Below are 18,441 nucleotides of genomic sequence, written 5' to 3' on the forward strand. Positions count from 1 at the left end.
TTTGCGGTCGAGAGACGGGTTAAGACCGCAGGTCGCGGTCTTTTCCTAGGTTTTGGTCTCAACTTGCGGGTTTGACCGTGTTTTTGACCGCAAGTTGAGGTTCTTCCTGGAGATGTGCACGTTGTGAGTTCGAGTCGGGTTCGTGGAACGCCAGTTTGCGTCGTCTATTCTTGGCCAAAGTATGGACTATTATATATTTCTGGAAAGCCCTGGATGTCTACTTTCCAACGCAATTAAAAGCGCGCCATTTCGAGTTCTGTAGCTCCAGAAAATCCACTTTTAGTGCAGGGAGGTCAGAATCCAACAGCATCAGCAGTCCTTTTTCAGCCTGAATCAGATTTTTGCTCAAGTCCCTCAATTTCAGCCAGAAGATACCTGAAATCACAGAAAAACACACAAACTCATAGTAAAGTCTAGAAATGTGAATTTAACATAAAAACTAATGAAAACATCCCTAAAAGTAACTAGATCCTACTAAAAACATACTAAAAACAATGTCAAAAAGCGTATAAATTATCCGCTCATCAGTCATCCACGCTTCTGCATCACTTGTGCAGTTTACAATTCGCGTGGCCGCATCATCCATGCGGCCGCGTCATTGCGATTTCCTCACTTCCGCGCGGTCGCGTCATCCATGCGGCCGCGTCGCTTCTTGCTGGTCATCTCCTCAATTTCTTGTGTTCCTTCCATTTTTGCAAGCTTCCTTTCCAATCTCTAACTCATTCATGCCTTATAAAACCTGAAACACTTAACACACATATCACGGCATCGAATAGAATAAAGGAGAAATAAAATACATAATTAAAAGTCTATAGGAAGCAAGTTTTCAATCATGCAATAACTTTAGGAAGGAATTATAAATGCATGCTTATTTAATGAATAAGTGGGTAAAGATCATGATAAAACCACAAAATTAAACACAATATAAACATAAAATAGTGGTTTATCAGCTGTAGACATGCCAGGCATAGACCCCAAGCTAATGTGTCACAAGTTGGCGGTCTATCCAGGATCTCGGCCGGTACAGCAAAGACGAAGAAAACTTGGGCCAGAGCGATCGCAAGCTGTGGAAGAACAGGTACAAGCACTACTGGAGGCAGGATTCTTAAGAGAAATCAAGTACCCACTATGGCTAGCTAACGTTGTCTTGGTGAAAAAATCAAATAGGAAGTGGCAAATGTGCACCGACTAACCGACCTCAACAAAGCCTGCCCAAAAGATCCTTACCCACTCCCAAGTATCGACGCTCTGGTAGATGCTTCCTCTGGATATAGATACCTCTCGTTTATGGATGCATATTCCGGATACAACCAAATCCCCATGTATCCACCAGATCAAGAAAAGACCTCGTTTTTTATGCCAAAAGCAAATTACTGCTACATTGTGATGCCTTTCAGTCTCAAGAATGCGAAAGCTACTTATCAAAGGCTAATGAATAAAGTCTTCTCAGATCACATCGGAAAAATTATGGAAGTCTATGTGGACGACATGTTGATAAAGACACAAAGCGAAGAGAAATTATTGTCCGACCTGGCTCAGGTGTTCGACACTATAAGGAAGCACGACATGCCACTCAATCCCGCAAAATGCACCTTTGCAGTAGAAGCGGGCAAATTCTTAGGTTTCATGCCCACACAAAGAGGAATTGAAGTGAATCCAGACAAATGCCAGGCCATACTCAACATGAAGAGCCCAACTTGTGTCAGAGAGGTACAACAAATCAATGGGAGATTGGCAGCCTTATCCAGATTCTTAGCGGGATCAGCGATAAGATCTCTCCCCTTCTATGGCACTTTAAGGAAAGGAAAAAATTTTGAATGGACAAAGGAATGCGAGCAAGCCTTCTAGGATTTCAAAAACTTCCTAGGACAACCACCTATTCTAACTCGACCACGAAAGGAAGAACCACTCATATTGTATCTTGCGGTAGGAAGTCGGGCAATAGCCTCAGCACTGGTTCGGGAGGACGACAAAGAGCAACAACCTATATACTTCATTAGTAAAGTGCTGCAGGGGTCCGAGCTAAACTACCAAAAAATAGAAAAGTTTGCCTATACTCTCATACTGACATCTCGACGACTTCGCCCGTACTTCCAGGCTCACAACATTAAGGTTCGAACCGACCAGCCCATAAAAGGGATAATACAGAAAACAGATCTAGTAGGCAGAATTTTACAATGGGCAGTCGAATTATCCGAGTTCGACCTCCAATATGAAGCTCTGACAGCCATCAAATTACAGTACTTAGCCGACTTCATTGCAAAATTCACAGATACCTTGGAACCCCCACATAATGGAATCTCTACATGGATGGTTCCTCAAATAAGACCGGAAGTAGTGCAGGTGTGATAATAGAAAGCAACCAAGGAACCCAAGTTGAGCTTTCCCTCAAATTTGGGTTCCCCTCCTCGAATAACCAAGCGGAATATGAAGCATTACTGGCTGGTTTGAAGATGGCCAAGGAGGTTGGAGCTCAAAAACTCAACATCTTCAGCGATTCACAAGTAATCACCTCGCAAATAACAAGGAGCTACAAAGCCAAAGATCCCACCATGAAAAAATATTTGGATAAAACCAAGGAACAGCTCAGACAACTCGGGGAATATAAGATCTGTCACATACCCCGTGAACAAAATGCCTGAGCTAATGCACTCTCGAAACTAGCCAGCACCAAACCAGGGGGCAACAATAGAAGCCTCATCCAGGAAATGCTGCAGAATCCATCAATCTCGGAAGAGGAAAAAGTCCTAGCCATAACAAGTCAGGATCAAGGATGGATGACCCCCATAATTAATTACCTCAAAACAGAAATACTCCCCACAAATGAGAAGGAGGCAAAGAGGTTAAAACGTGAGGCTCAGTACTACACTATCATAAACAACACCCTATACAAGAGAGGGATCACGCTACCGTTGTTAAAATGTGTGCCGACCTCCAACACAAGGGAAGTCTTAGAGGAAGTACACAGCGACATTTGTGGTAATTATCTCGGAGCACAAGCTCTCACCAAAAAGGTACTTCGGGCGGGATTTTACTGGCCAACTCTACAAAAAGAAGCTACAGAGTTTGTAAAGACATGTTCCCCATGCCAGAAACATGCCAACTTCCACATTGCCTCGCCAGAAGAAGTCATCAGCGTAACTTCACCTTGGCCATTTGCAAAATGGGGACTCGACCTTCTCGGACCCTTTCCCCAGGGATCGGGACAAGTCAAATTTCTCATAGTTGGGATAGACTATTTCACAAAGTGGATTAAGGCAGAGCCTCTAGCCAACGCCACTGCTTAAAGAAGCCGGAAATTCCTATATAGGAATATTGTCACGAGGTTCGGGGTTCCACACTCCATCACCACCGACAATGGCACTCAATTCACAGATGCAGGTTTCAGGAAATTAGCAGCCGACTTGAACATAAAACACCAGTTCACCTCCGTCGAACATCCTCAAACCAATGGACAGGCTGAAGCTGCCAACAAAGTCATATTGACTGGGCTAAAACGGAGACTACAAAAAGCAAAGGGAGATTGGGCCAAAGAACTCCCACAAGTCCTACGGACATATCGAACAACGCCACATTCTACCACAAATGAATCATCATTTCGATTAGCGTACGGAGTGAAGGCAATGATCCCAGTAGAGGTCGAGGAAGGGTCCCCTAGAATGGTCCACTACAATGAACAAGCCAACTCTCAACTTCAAAAAGAAGAGCTCGACCTACTTCCAGAAATCCAAGAAAGAGCTCGGATCAGAGAAGAAGCGCTAAAGCACCGAATGGCTTCGAGATATAATCAAAGGGTAGTGCCAAGAAGTTTCGCTGAGAATGATCTCATTCTAATCCGAAATGATATTGGAATAACTCGACCCGGAGAAGGAAAGCTGGCAGCAAACTGGAAAGGACCCTACCAAGTTACAGAAGTAATTGGAAAGGGCTACTACAGACTATCCGAACTCGACGGACGAGAGCTCCCCAGGTCATGGCACGCTTGCAACCTAAGAAAGTATTATAGCTAGAGAAGGTAACAGATCTCGGATGCACTCTTTTTCCTGAAAAGTTTTTTTAATGAGGCACCAAGTTGAGATACAGAAATTACCCAACTTAAAGGGATGAAAAACTCCCGCATGTATATATTTGCACTTGCCTTTGAATAAAATATATTTTTAGATATTCTACAAATTCTCAAGACGCATTAATCTGAAGCATTCATCGTCCGATTATAAAGCAACAGATCGGCAGAAAGTGAAAAACAGATTCACTGCACGATCACGATGGAAGACTAATAAAGATGAAAACGCGATTCATCTAAAGGTCGACCAAACAAAGATAGAAACCACCTTCTACAAATCGGCAAAGATGAACACAGAATAATGTAAGAAGTTATCGAAAGTGATCCGAAAAAGAACCTGACGAGGTCTTATGGATTGCTAAATAATAACTTAAAGACTGGCCGACGTTGAGAAGTCGGACCAAGTCACCCCAAGTTATCAGCAAATCCCTGGAAAGAGGTCTGGCCAACCCTATAAAAGAGGAATTGCTATAACTTAGAAGAGATCGACCTAACGAAGTCGGTCTCCTACAAACAAGTTATAAAATTAATCCCTGAAAGAGACCTAACAATGGTCCAAGAAAGAGGATTACGAAATAACTTAGAAGAGATCAACCTAACGAAGTCGGTCCCCTACAAACAAGTTATAAAAGTAATCCCTAAAAGAGACCTGACAAAGGTCCAAGAAAGAGGATTACAAAAATAACTTAGAAGAGATCGACATAAAGAAGTCGGTCTCCAACAATGAACAAGTTATAAAAGTAATCCCTGAAAGAGACCTAACAAAGGTCCAAAAAAGAGGATTACAAATAACTTAGAAGAGATCGACATAAAGAAGTCGGTCTCCTACAACGAACAAGTTACAAAAGTAATCCCTGAAAGAGACCTGACAAAGGTTTAAGAAAGAGGATTACAAAAATAACTTAGAAGAGATCAACATAAAGAAGTCGGTCTCCTACAACGAACAAGTTATAAAAGTAATCCCTGAAAGAGACCTGACAAAGGTCCAAAAAAGAGGATTACAGAAATAACTTAGAAGAGGACAACATAAAGAGGTCGACCTCCCACAAACAAGTTATAAAAGTAGTCCCAAAAAGAGACCTAGCAAAGGTCCAAAACAGAGGACTACAAAAGTAACTGGAAAGAGGACCAACACAAAGAAATCGGTTATGGATCGCTAGAAATACAAGCAAGAGCAAGAAAACCAAGAAACAAGTTGGAACTGCCCATCCACGACCTCAAAGGATCCAACCCACAAGCAATAAGTGCAAAGCAATCCAAAGAGGCCGAAGGCTCCGACATTTTCAAAAAGTGCTAAGATAAGCGCAAACAAGCAGGATATAAAATACAATATTATAAAGCTTCAGGGTCAGGCCCAAAAGCTTGAAAGCTACTTGTTGTTTTTCAAAGTAAAGTTGCCAAACCAGCAACCAAAAGGAATATCAACAGTCAGCAAAATATTCAAACTACAAAAAAGGAGTTTAAAAGCCCACAAGCCGGGCCGACTACACGAATATCCAAAGAGAAATCAGCAAAAATCGGGAGCCTTCCTGGCAGCATCAGTACGGGGAGAAGGAGGCCGAGTCTGAATAGGCACAGCATCCACAGTTCCATCATCCCGGTTCAGAATCTGGAAATCCGGGTCAGACACAACTGGAGGAACTAAAGAGGTTGACACTTTGGCAGAAGACACATGGGGAGGTTCAACATCATCATCATCCTGGTCATCAGGGACAATCTTACCATCTCTCACAACATTATCCAGGCTGAAAAGAGTAAGGTTGGCTTCGGGAGCAATAATCCGAACCTGCTCCCTCAAGCTCTCATAGGCAGCAGTTACGCTACCAACAAGATGACCTTGGAGCTCGGAGTAATCAGCTCGCGCATTCTCCAACTCCTCCCTCAGGCGCACCACCTCCCGATAAGATGTCACATATCTGTCCTTATGCCTCAATGCCGTGTCCTCGGCCAACTGCACAGAAGCCGCCAGAGCAAGGGAACTCGCCTTTTCGTTCTCCAGATCCTTCTCCAACTTGGCTACCTTTACCTCAAGCTCTTCCTTTAGGCCCTTCATTCGGTCGAACTCCTATTTAGCCTCCTCCATAAACTCCTTGGGGGCATGGAGAGGAAGATTCTGAGCAGTTCGATACAGGAAAGCCCCGATATATGCCATTTTAACACTGTTTCGGGTCATAAAATCCAAATGGCGAAGGATCGACACATCATCCATGGGGAGGGTACCGTAGGGACCGATTTGCTGATCTACGAATTCGATTGCATTAAAATCAGGGGCATCAAGGTTAAAGGCCTCAATTGTTTTCTGTTTCTTGTTGGGAGGAGCACCAGAAGCAATGGCAAAAGTCTGTGGAGGATCAGTTAGACGAACTCGAGGAGTTGGGATCACCTTCCTTGGCCCAGGAGAACTTGGCACGGGCGGCTTCACAGGAACTTGAGAAGATCCCTCTCCGGCCGCCTTGGCCGAGATGTTTTGAGCAGCAGCAGCCTTCTTCGCCTTCTTATAGGCCTTCATGGAATCATTGTTTTTCGACATCTCTGAAAATACAGAATCAACCGTAAATGACGAGTTACAACATAGGAGAAGAAAAGCTCAGAAACAAGTATAAAAACAAGTCAGACGGTACCCAAAGCAGTTCGAACCAAAGATAGATCACTCAAGAATCTTTTTGTGTCTAGATGGGGTGGTTCCCCCCACAAATCTTCAAGAACAACTACAAAAGCCCGCTCAACCTCATTAAGCATCTCCCATGTATAACGTGGCACTCTCACATTCTTTTGCCATTCTACATGACCACAACAAGTCGGTCTCGAAAGCAGTAAAAGGAAAAGTAACGTCCAACTGGCTGAAGAAATATTCATAAGCGTAGAAGAAGGGACGCTCCCCCTCGACGAAAGTAGAAAACAAGCCCTCTCATCAGAGTCAGGAGCTACAAGCTCATAATCCCTCTCCCGAGCACTGCTACCACAAATCCTATGACGTTTTCTCAGCTCTACACAAAATTCAGCATCCACGACAGAGACATACATTAAGACAAGGGAGTCCAGCCAATCGGACATCCCCTTGGGAACGACACCTCTACAATGTTATTGCGAGAAGACATGAGGCCAACTAATTGATAGCACGGAAACTTGTCTCTCAACAAATTTCCTTCGGCAAGTATATCGAATTGTCGTCAAGTAATAACTCACAAAAGAGTGAGGTCGAATCCAACAGAGATTAACGGATTAAGCAATCAATGGTTAATTAATTATCCTAGTCAGACGATTCATATTGTAGTGATAAGCAACAGGAAATGTAAATGGCACAAAAGTAAAGAAAGCAATAAAGTGCAGAAAAGTAAAATGGCAGAAACTTCAAAAATTCATAAATGAAAAATACAAAGAAAACGAAACTACTCCTAAGGAAGAAAAGAAGAGAAAAGGAAGAAGAGTGTGGGAGGGGAGGGGTCCAAAGACCCACTCCCCTTGGAGTGTGCCAATTCACAGAAGTTCGAATTGGTCTTCACTCTCTCCCTCTTCCTTCAATTCTCTGTTGCCCTCTCTTTTCAAAGTAAAAGCTAAGGCCCTTATATAGGCTCTCCTAAATTACAAAATGAAATTAAAAGCAAATTACAATTAAATGAAAATTCCTATTCTAGATGCTTCTTGTGGCCTTGATTGGTTGACACTTGTAGGCTTGCTTCCTTGAGGTTGGGTGGTCCTTGAAAGAGAATCAAGTTGAGGTCCAGGTGCTAATGTCAGTGCTAACGTTAGCCACACTAACGCTACAAGTGTGGCGTTAGTGCTGAAGTTAGTGTGGCTAACGTCACACTTGCTACCTAGTTGGTGTTTTTAGGGCTTAAAAGATGCCTCTGGTTTGTACTCCAATTTCATGCCCACTATAGAGTATTATATATCGTTGGAAAGCTCTGAATGTCATCTTTCTAATGCAAATGGAATCACCTCAATTGGACCACTGTAACTCAAGTTATGCTCCTTTGAAGGGGACAGGGTTGCTGGCATAGTGGCTGGCGTTATTGGCAAACGTGAGTGCCAATAACGTCCGCGATCAGGGGCTGAAAATTGCCAGTTTCTGAAGCTTAACTTAATGTCCACCCCATACTATTATATATTTTTGGAAAACCCTGGATGTCTACTTTCCAACTCCTTTGGAAGCGCATCATTTGGAGCTCTACAACTCGAGTTATACTTCTTTGAAGGTGAAGAGGTCAGCTGGCCTTACTACAGGTTGATACCATGTTCATCTTTGCACTTTCGGGGCAGGTTTTCTCCCTCAAATTTAGAGTCCACCATGTAGTGCCATATATGCTTGGAAAGCTCTGGAATCCTACTTTCCAATGCCACTGGAATCACCTCATTTCAGCTTACGTCCCGACATTTCTCAAACAAGAAAAGAAGATCTCAAATAGCAAACATTTCAAAGAAGAAAAACACAAAGTCATCAAAAACACTATCTTCCTATAGTCTATCAGCAAGGAGCATTGTCAACATAAAAAATGCCAAGCAGAAAATCATCAAAGACACAACCTTTTTTCAGAATCAAGCAAAAACCATCGTCGAAGGCGCAAGCAGAAACGGTGATAACATGCAACAGGAAAAGCAAAAAAGCTCATGCAAAAGACAAAGAAACTCCAGAACACACAGCGATCAGGCACAGCAAAAGGCAGAAAGATCCAAACTTTCTCAAAACAGACATAAAAAGTGACGTAGAAAGAGAAAGGAAGAAGAACCAAACCTGGAAAAATAGGAGAAAGCCGCAAAGGAAAGCGGAAAAGCGGAAGCGAGAGGAGAAAGAGCCACCCCTCGAACTCTAAGCAAGAAATAGAAAGCGAGAGAGTAAAGAGAGAAGTTACCAAGAAGAGCGAAGAAGAGAAACCATTTTTGATTGTGAAATTCAAAATAAAAAGCTAAGGGAAAACGGGGCAATTAATACCAATTAATGAAGGTATTAAACCCCCGCACGTTTCCAAGAACAAGGCGCTGGTATAAAAGCGCGCAATTTTAGAGGAAAACGTTCTACATTCAAAAGATTCTACAAAAGGAAGAAATCGACAAAATGCTTGAACTCGGTTTCACTAAAGAAGGACCGAAGTCAAAAGACTCGACCTCAAAAAAGAAGACCGAGCTCAAGCAGGGGCACTGTTCACACCCTAGGTCGAGCTATCCGACCTAAGATGATTGGTGACAAAGCGACCGACCTCTTCAGGTCAGGCTACCCGACCTCTTCTCAAAGAGGTCGGCCAAATCGACAGGAAAGCCCAATAAAGGGTCCAAATAGAGGAACACGACCCAAATCCACAGGCAGTCCAAACCTACAGAGATAAGGGCGGTTCCCTTGAAGATAAGCTGATCTCACCCAAAGATAAGATAAGATAAGATAAGATAACTAACTTATCTTATCTAAAAAGGTCACTTCACACCATTATAAATACACTGGAGCACCCAGGTATAACTCATATTCTGATTCTACTAAAAACCTGTTTAATACCCATGCTAACTTAAGCATCGGAGTCTCTTGCAGGTACCCCCATCCTCCGGTGACCAAGGATCTGAGGTGCAGTCAGTCCAACAAGTCGGACACAATAGCTCTGGCCGCAACCAGCCAGCTGGACACGTCATCTCCAACCAGTACAGAAGATCTCATCCGAGATCGTCCTACAGTTTCAGGTAACCCTCAGAACTGTTTCCACTTGGCATGCTTATGACTACTTTTTCAGCCAAATGAACATCACCCTTCCTTTTACCTCCTTTGAGACTGATTTGTTGTGGTCGTGTAATGTAGCTCCATCCTAGCTCCATCCGAACGCCTGGGGATTTATCAAGATCTTTCAGTTGCTTTGCCAAGAGTTGGATGTCAAACCTTCTCAAACTCTCTTTCTTTACCTCTTTGTCTTGACCAAACTTGGGACTACCAAAAAGAAAGCTTCTTAGATTTCTTTCAGGTCTGCCCAAGGACACAAAGTGTTTTCTATGTACGATGAGTCTTTTAGGGATTTTAAGAACTACTTTTTCAAGGTCCGAGCTGTTGAGGGATCTCGGCCATTTTTCTTGGAGTTGAATAATGAACCTGCTTTCCCCTTATATTGGCAAAAGAATGTTGTAGTATCTAGATTTACGTGGGAGATGCTTCATGAGGTCGAGCAGGCTTTTGTGAATTTGTTGGAGGGGATTTGGGGGCAACCTCTCCATCTCGACACAAAGAGATTTTTAGGAGACCCCTCCCTTGTCCGAGCTGAGCTGGGTAGTGGTCGACTTCTTTTTGCTTTGTTCGCTTGCTTTTTGTTTCTTTTTCTTCCAATTTTGTGACTTGCTTTACTGTGTTTTTCAGAGATGGTTAAAAATAATGATTCCATGAAGGCCTTTAAAAAGGAAAGGAAAGCTACTGCTACCCAGAACATCTCGGCTAAGGCTGCTAGGGAAGGATCTCTCAGGTTCCTCCTAAGAAGCCGATCTTGAGAACTTCTGGGCCGAGGAGGATGATTCCTACTCCTCAGGTCCATTTGGTTGATCCCCCCCAGACTTCTGCTGCTACCTCTTCTCCTTCGGCCGGCCCTCTTCCCAAAAGACAGAGGACTGTGGGCTTTTAGTTGCTTTTCTTAGCAACTTTATTTAGAAAAACAAATGGCTTTTCAACACTTGAGGTTACCTTTTTAGGTGGCCTTTTGATTTATAGTAGCCTTGTTTCTTCATGATATAGTTGTCTGCTGCTTTTTTACACTTTCAGGAATCTTTAGAGTGTTGGAGTCTTGCTGTCCGACCTCTTTTGATTGCCTTTGTGCTTTCTTTCCTGCTTTAGTCGAAGCTAGCTTTGTTCAACTATTCTTCTTTGCATTCTTTGATAGAATACATGTAGATTGATTTTATTGAAGTCATGGCTTTCTGGGTCCGGCTTGAGTCCCTTATAGCGCATGCCTTCTGTCGGTCGACTTCTTTTCGTTTAGTCTTTGCGAATTATTTTTAGTAATCCATTTTATTTGGACCTTGCAGGTCTCTTTTTATGGATTACTTTTTATAACTTTTGTAGCTTTTTTGGCCAACTTCGTCATGTTGGTCCTTTCTAAGTTATTTCTAGTAATCCATTTTATTTGGACCTTGTCAGGTCTCTTTCTATGGATTACTTTTTATAACTTTTGTAGCTTTTTTGGCCGACTTCGTCATGTCGGTCCTTTCTAAGATATTTCTAGTAATCCATTTTATTTGGACCTTATCAGGTCTCTTTTTATGGATTACTTTTTATAATTTTTGTAGCTTTTTTGGCCGACTTCGTCATGTCGGTCCTTTCTAAGTTATTTCTAGTAATCTATTTTCAAGGTTGGCCAGGCTTCTTTTCTATAGATTACTTTTTATAACTTTTTTGTCGCTTTGATTAGTCTGGTCCGACTTCTTGATGTCGGCCTCTCCTAAGTTATTTCTAGTAATCCATTTTTTTTACACCTCGTCAGGCCTCTATCTATGGATCACTTTTTTATAACTTCTTGCATTATTCTATTTTCGTCGCTTTTCATCTTGCCAATTTTGATCCTTGCGTGGCTGACCTTTGATGAATTCGGTTTTCATCTTCATCGACCTTATCGTGATCGAGCAGTGAATTTGGTTTTCATTTTTACCGATCTGTAGCTTTATAACCGGGTGATGAATTTTTGCGTTTCAGATTAATGCATCTTGATAAAGAGAATTTGTAGAAAATCTGAAAAAACTTTATTCAAAATAGAAAATATGCAAATATATACATGTGGGTGCTCACCCTTCTTAAGTCAGGTAATTTTGCAGATCTTGACTTGGCGCCTCATTAAAAAACCTTTTTCAGGAAAAAGAGTGCAACTTTGTCCTAAAATCTTTTATTACCTCTTAACTATAATACCTTCTTAGGTTGCAGGCGTGCCATGACCTTGGTAGCTCTCGCCCCTCCAGTTCGGACACTTTGTAGTAGCCCTTTCCCAGTACCTTTGTGACTCGGTAGGGTCCTTTCCAGTTAGCCGCTAGCTTTCCCTCTCCGAGTCGACTTGTTCCGATATCATTTTGGATTAGGATGAGGTCGTTGTTGGCGAAGCTTCGCTGCACTACCTTTCGATTGTACTTTGAGGCCATGCGACGTTTTAACGACTCTTCTTTGATCCGAGCTCTTTCTCGGACTTCTGGAAGTAGGTCGAGCTCTTCCCTTTGAAGTTGGGAGTTGGCTTCTTTACTGTAGAGGATCGTTCTGGAGGATCCTTCTTCGACTTTTACTGGGATCATTGCCTCCATTTTGTAAGCTAACCGAAAAGGTGATTCCCTTATGGTGGAGTGTGGAGTTGTCCGATATGCCCATAGGACTTGTGGGAGCTCTTCAGCCCATGCTCCCTTTGCGTTCTGTAGCCTCCGTTTTAACCCGGCTAGTATGACTTTATTGGCGGCTTCTGCTTGTCTATTAGCCTGTGGGTGTTCAACGGACGTGAATTGGTGCTTTATTTTTAAGTTGGCTACCAACTTTCTAAAGCTTGCGTCTGTGAATTTAGTGCCATTGTCTGTGGTGATGGAGTAAGGGACCCCAAACCTTGTGACAATGTTTCTATATAGGAATTTCTGACTTCTTTGGGCAGTGGCATTGGCTAGGGGCTCTGCCTCAATCCATTTTGTGAAATAATCTACCCCTACAATGAGGAACTTGACCTGTCCCGATCCTTGGAGGAAAGGCCCGAGGAGGTCGAGTCCCCACCTTGCAAATGGCCAAGGTGATGTTACGCTAATGAGTTCCTCTGGTGGGGCGATGTGGAAGTTAGCATGTTTCTGACATGGTGGACATGTCTTAACGAACTCGGTGGCTTCTTTTTTGCAAAGTCGGCCAGAAGAATCCGGCTTGAAGTACTTTTTTGGCAAGAGCTCGTGCTCCGAGATGGTTGCCACACGTGCCACTGTGTATCTCTTCCAAGACCTCTTTTGTGTTAGAGGTCGGTACACATTTTAGTAGAGGCGTTAAAATCCCTCTCTTTTGTGTAATTCTGTGCCTCCCGTTTTAACTTCTTTGCATCCTTCTTATCTGTAGGGAGTATTTCTGATTTGAGGTAGCTGATTATGGGAGTCATCCATCCTTGATCCTGACCTGATATGGCTAGGACTTTTTCTTCTTCTAATATTGATGGGTTCTGTAGTATTTCCTGGATGAGGCTCCTATTATTACCCCCTAGTTTGGTGCTGGCTATTTTTGAGAGTGTGTCAGCTCGAGCATTCTGTTCTCGAGGTATATGTCGGATCTCATATTCCTGGATTTGTTCGAGTTGTTCCCTGGTTTTGTCCAGGTACTTTTTCATGACCGGATCTTTGGCTTGGTAGGTCCCTGCTATTTGCGAGGTGATGACTTGTGAATCGCTGAAGATGACAAGTTTTTGGGCTCCGACCTCTTTAGCTAGCTTCAAACCAGCCAATAGCGCCTCATATTCAGCCTGATTATTGGAAGCGGGGAACTCGAATTTCAGGGAGAGTTCGATTTGGGTTCCCTGATTACTTTCTATTATCACACCTGCTCCACTCCCAGTTTTATTTAAAAAGCCGTCCACATATAGATTCTAATTTGTAGGGATTTTTGGGGTGTCGGTGTACTCTGCAATGAAGTCAGCCAGATACTGTGATTTGATGGCTGTCCGAACTTCATATTGAAGGTCGAATTTGGACAACTCGACTGCCCACTGTAGGATTCTTCCTGCTAGATCTTTTTTCTGTAGAATGCTTTTATGGGCTGGTTGGTCTGAACCTTGATGGTGTGAGCCTGAAAGTATGGGCGAAGTCGTCGAGAAGTTAGTATGAGAGCATATGCGAACTTCTCTATCTTTTGATAGTTCAGCTCAGACCCTTGTAGTGCTTTGCTGATGAAATATATAGGTTGTTGTCCACTTTCGTCTACTCTGACTAGTGCTGAGGCTACTGCCCGACTTCCTACTGCGAGGTATAATATGAGTGCTTCTCCTTCCCGCGGTCGGGTAAGAATGGGTGGTTTTCCCAGAAATCTTTTGAAATCCTGGAAAGCTTGCTCTCACTCTGGTGTCCATTCGAACTTATTTCCCTTCCTTAGTGTGGCGTAGAAGGGGAGAGATCTTATGGCTGATCCGGCTAGAAATCTGGACAAGGCTACCAGTCGCCCGTTGAGTTGTTACACTTCTTTGACACAGGTTGGACTTTTCATGTCGAGTATGGCCCGGTACTTGTCCGGGTTTGCTTCGATTCCTCTTTGTGTGAGCATGAAACCCAAGAATTTGCCAGCTTCTACTGCGAAGGTGCATTTTGCAGGGTTAAGTCGCATGCCATGCTTTCTTATGGTATTGAATACTTAGGCGAGGTCGGACAGTAATGACTCCTCGCTTTGTGTTTTTACTAACATGTCGTCCACATATTCCTCCATGAGTTTCCCGATATGGTCTATAAATACTTTGTTCATTAATCTTTGATAGGTGGCTGCTGCGTTTTTGAGTCCAAATGGCATGACGATGTAGCAATAGTTTGCTTTTGGGGTTAATAATGAGGTTTTTTCTTGATCGGGTGGATACATCGGGATTTGATTGTATCCTGAATAAGTGTCCATAAATGAGAGGTATTTGTATCCGGAGGAGGCATCGACCAGGGCGTCGATACTTGGGAGTGGATAGGGATCTTTTGGGCAAGCTTTGTTGAGATTGGTGTAGTCGGTACACATCCGCCACTTCCCATTTGATTTTTTCACCAAGACGACGTTGGCTAGCCATAGTGGGTACTTGACTTCTCTTATGAATCCTGCCTCTAGTAGAGCTTGTACCTGTTCCTCCACAGCTTGGGATCTTTCTGGTCCGAGCTTTCTACGCCTCTGCTGTACTGGCCGAGATCCTGGATATACTGCCAGCTTATGGCACATTAGTTTGGGGTCTATGCCCGGCATGTCTGCGGACTTCCATGCGAAGAGGTCGACATTATCTTTTAAAAACTGTATCAGGGACTCCTTTACTTCTCTTTTTAGGATTACGCCGATATTGGTCATTTTATCTGGGACATCTCCGATCTGGACTTTTTCTATCTCGCCTTCAGGTTGTGGACGAAGTTCTTCCCGACCTCGAATTCCCCCGAGTTTGATGGTGTGGATTTCTTCTCCTTTGACTCAGAGGTTCAGACTTTCATTGTAACAGTGGCGCGCTGTCCTCTGGTCTCCTTTTATCATAGCGATCCCTTACGTAGTTGGGAATTTCATGCATAGATGTGGAGTTGAGACTACTGCGGTGAGCTGATTTAGGGTTGTTCGACCTATTAGGGCATTGTAGGCTGAACTCACGTCGACCACGATGTAGTCTATGTTGACTGTCCTTTATCGGCTTCCTTTTCCAAAGGTTGTGTGTAGTGAGATGTATCCAAGTGGTTGGATCGGAGTGTTTCCTAGTCCAAATAAGTTATTCGGATATGCTCTGAGCTCTTTTTCTTCTTGGCCGAGTTTGTCGAAGGCAGCTTTAAACAAGATATCAGCCGAGCTTCCTTGGTCCACCAATTTGCGGTGGAGGTTAGCGTTGGCCAATATGATAGTGATGACCATGGAATCGTCATGTCCCGAGATGATGCCAGCCGCGTCTTCTTTAGTAAAAGTGATAGCAGGGAGGTCGGGTGCTCCTTCTCCACCCTCGACTTGATATACTTCTTTAAGGTGTCTTTTGCGAGATGATTTGGAGATTTCTCCTCCCGCAAATCCTCCATGTATCATGTGGACATGTCTCTCCGGGGTATGAGGTGGTCGTTCAGTTCGTCCGACCTCTTCGTCCCTTCTTCTTTTTCTAGGCTCATCTGTCTTGGTGGCTAAGTACCCATCTAGTCTCCCCTCTCTCACCAATTTTTCTATGACATTCTTCAAGTCGAAGCACTCGTTGGTAGGATGTCCATAGATACGATGGTATTCACAATATTCTGTCTGATTTCTGCCTCCTTTTTTGCTTTTAATTGGTCGAGGAGGTGGAATCTTCTCAGTGTGGCATACTTCTTGGTAAACTTCCACAAGAGACACCCGAAGAGGGGTGTAATTGTGGTATTTCTTAATCTTCTCTCCATGCTGATCTTCTTTTTTCTTGGACTCTTTATCCTTATCTCGGGAGGAGTAGGAGATTCCGGACTTTGAGGTCTCTCCTAGTCGAGAGTTTTCCTCCATATTGATGTACTTCTCTACTCATTCTTGCACTTCATTCAGAGATGTTGGATGTTTCTTTGATATGGAGTGACTAAAAGGTCCCTCTCGTAGGCCATTGATAAGACCCATAGTTGTTGCCTCTGTTGGCAGACTTTGTATGTCCAGACATGCTTTGTTGAATCTTTCTATATAGTTGCAAAGACTTTTCCGATTTCCTTGCTTGATCCTTAATAGGCTCAGTGCGTCCTTGGTTTTGTCCTTCTGGATGGAGAATCTGGCAAGAAACTTTCCAGCTAAGTCGTCAAAGCTTGTGATGGACCTTGGGGGCAGATTGTCGAACCATTTAATCGCTGTTTTTGTTAAGGTAGTCGGGAAAGCTTTGCACCGAATTGCATCTGAGGCATCGGTGAGATACATTCTGCTTCTGAAATTACTGAGATGATTGCTTGGATCTGACGTGCCGTCATATGGTGTCATGTCGGGAGCTTTGAACTCCTTTGGGACTTTGGCTTTCATGATCTCTTTGGTGAATAGATCTTGATCTTTGCGGGGGTTATCTTTATGACCGGATCGAGTAGTCTTGGTTTTTAGATGGGTTTCAAGCTTTAAGAGCTTGTCTTCTAAGGTCCTTCTCAGCTTCTCTTGATGCTCAGCCTCTTTTTCAAGTTGTTTAAGACGATTTTGTTGAGCTCGAAGTGCCTCCAGGATTTCAGTAGACTCTCATCTTTGTTTGGTTAAGGAGTATCCTTTGGTGTAGTGTCCGCGTTCTTATGTGGCGTCCTATTTTCTAGATCAGAGTTGTTGTCAAGGTTGTCTTCCATGATGGTGGGATGACTTCCAGGTTCCCCGGCAACGGCGCCAATGTTCTGAGGGTTACCTGAAACTATAGGTCGATCTTGGACGAGATCTTCTGTGCTGGTCGGTGCCGATGTGTCTGACTTGAGGGTGGTGCTGATCCTTCATCACGGGAGGGTGGTAGTACCTGCAAGGGACTCCAATGCTTAAGTTAGCAAGGGTATTAAGCAAGTTTTTAGTAGAATCAGAGTATGAGTTATACCTGGGTGCGCCAGTGTATTTATAATGGTGGGGAGTGAACTTTCTAGAGATAAGATAGTTATCTTATCTTATCTTTTGAGTGAAGTCATCTTATCTTCAAGGGAACCGCCCTTATCTCTCTAGGCTTGGGCTGTCTTTGGATTTGGGTCGTGTTCCTCTGTTTGGGCCCTTTTTGGGCTTTCCTAGTGATTTGGTCGAGCTCTTTGAGAAGAGGTCGGATAGTCTTGACCTGAAGAGGTCGGTCGACTTGTCTTTAATCAGCCTGGGTCGTACAGCTCAACCCAGGGTATGAACAATAATCAACCCCAATCCAACTACTATCCATCCAACAACTCATCCACTAACCAAAACAACTATCATTCACCCTCAACATCTCATAATCAACCACAACCACTCCAAGAATCTCAAAGGATCTCCAACTTGGAGATAATGATGGAAAAGATGATGAAACATCAAGAATTGGCCAACAAAAACCATGAAGCTTCACTGTAGAATCTAGAGAGGTAAATTGGTCAATTATCAATGCAAACAGTGGCTGAGAGACCAACCAATGCACTGCCAAGTGACACCATTCCCAACCCCAAGGAAGAATGCAAAGCCATCCAACTAAGGAGTGGAAGAACCTTGGTAAATGACAAGAGGCCAGCTAAGAAAGAAACTAACAAGAAGCCTGTGGAGAATGATGTTGGCAGCAAAAAACAAGAAGGAGAAAAAGACAAGCAAGACCAAGAGAAGCTCAAGGAGAAAGAGGAACCTCAATCTTCAAAGAAAAGAAAGCAAGCTATTGAGGAATAGTCACAAGAGCAGAGGAAGGAGGAGAAGCCATACACTCCCTCCATTCCATATTCTCAAAAGATCAACAGAGAGCTTAAAGATCAACAGTTCCCAAAGTTTTTAGAAGTGTTTAAGAAGCTGGATATCAATATTCCACTTGCTGAAGCTCTAGAACAAATGCCTCTATATGCAAAATTTCTCAAAGAGCTCATCAATAAGAAAAGGAGCTGGAATGAGAAAGAGACAGTGATCCTAACACAAGAATGCAGTGCTGTCATCCAAGAAGGCATCCCACCAAAACTCAAAGACCCTGGCAGTTTCTACTTGCCTTGTACCATTGGTAACACAGTCATTGATAAGACACTGTGTGATTTTGGCTCTAGTATTAACCTCATGCCTCTGTCTATGATGAGAAGGCTATCTATAGAAAAAGTGAAGCCTACAC

This window comes from Arachis ipaensis, chromosome B08 (genome assembly GCF_000816755.2).
Source record: "Arachis ipaensis cultivar K30076 chromosome B08, Araip1.1, whole genome shotgun sequence".
NCBI lineage: Eukaryota > Viridiplantae > Streptophyta > Magnoliopsida > Fabales > Fabaceae > Arachis > Arachis ipaensis.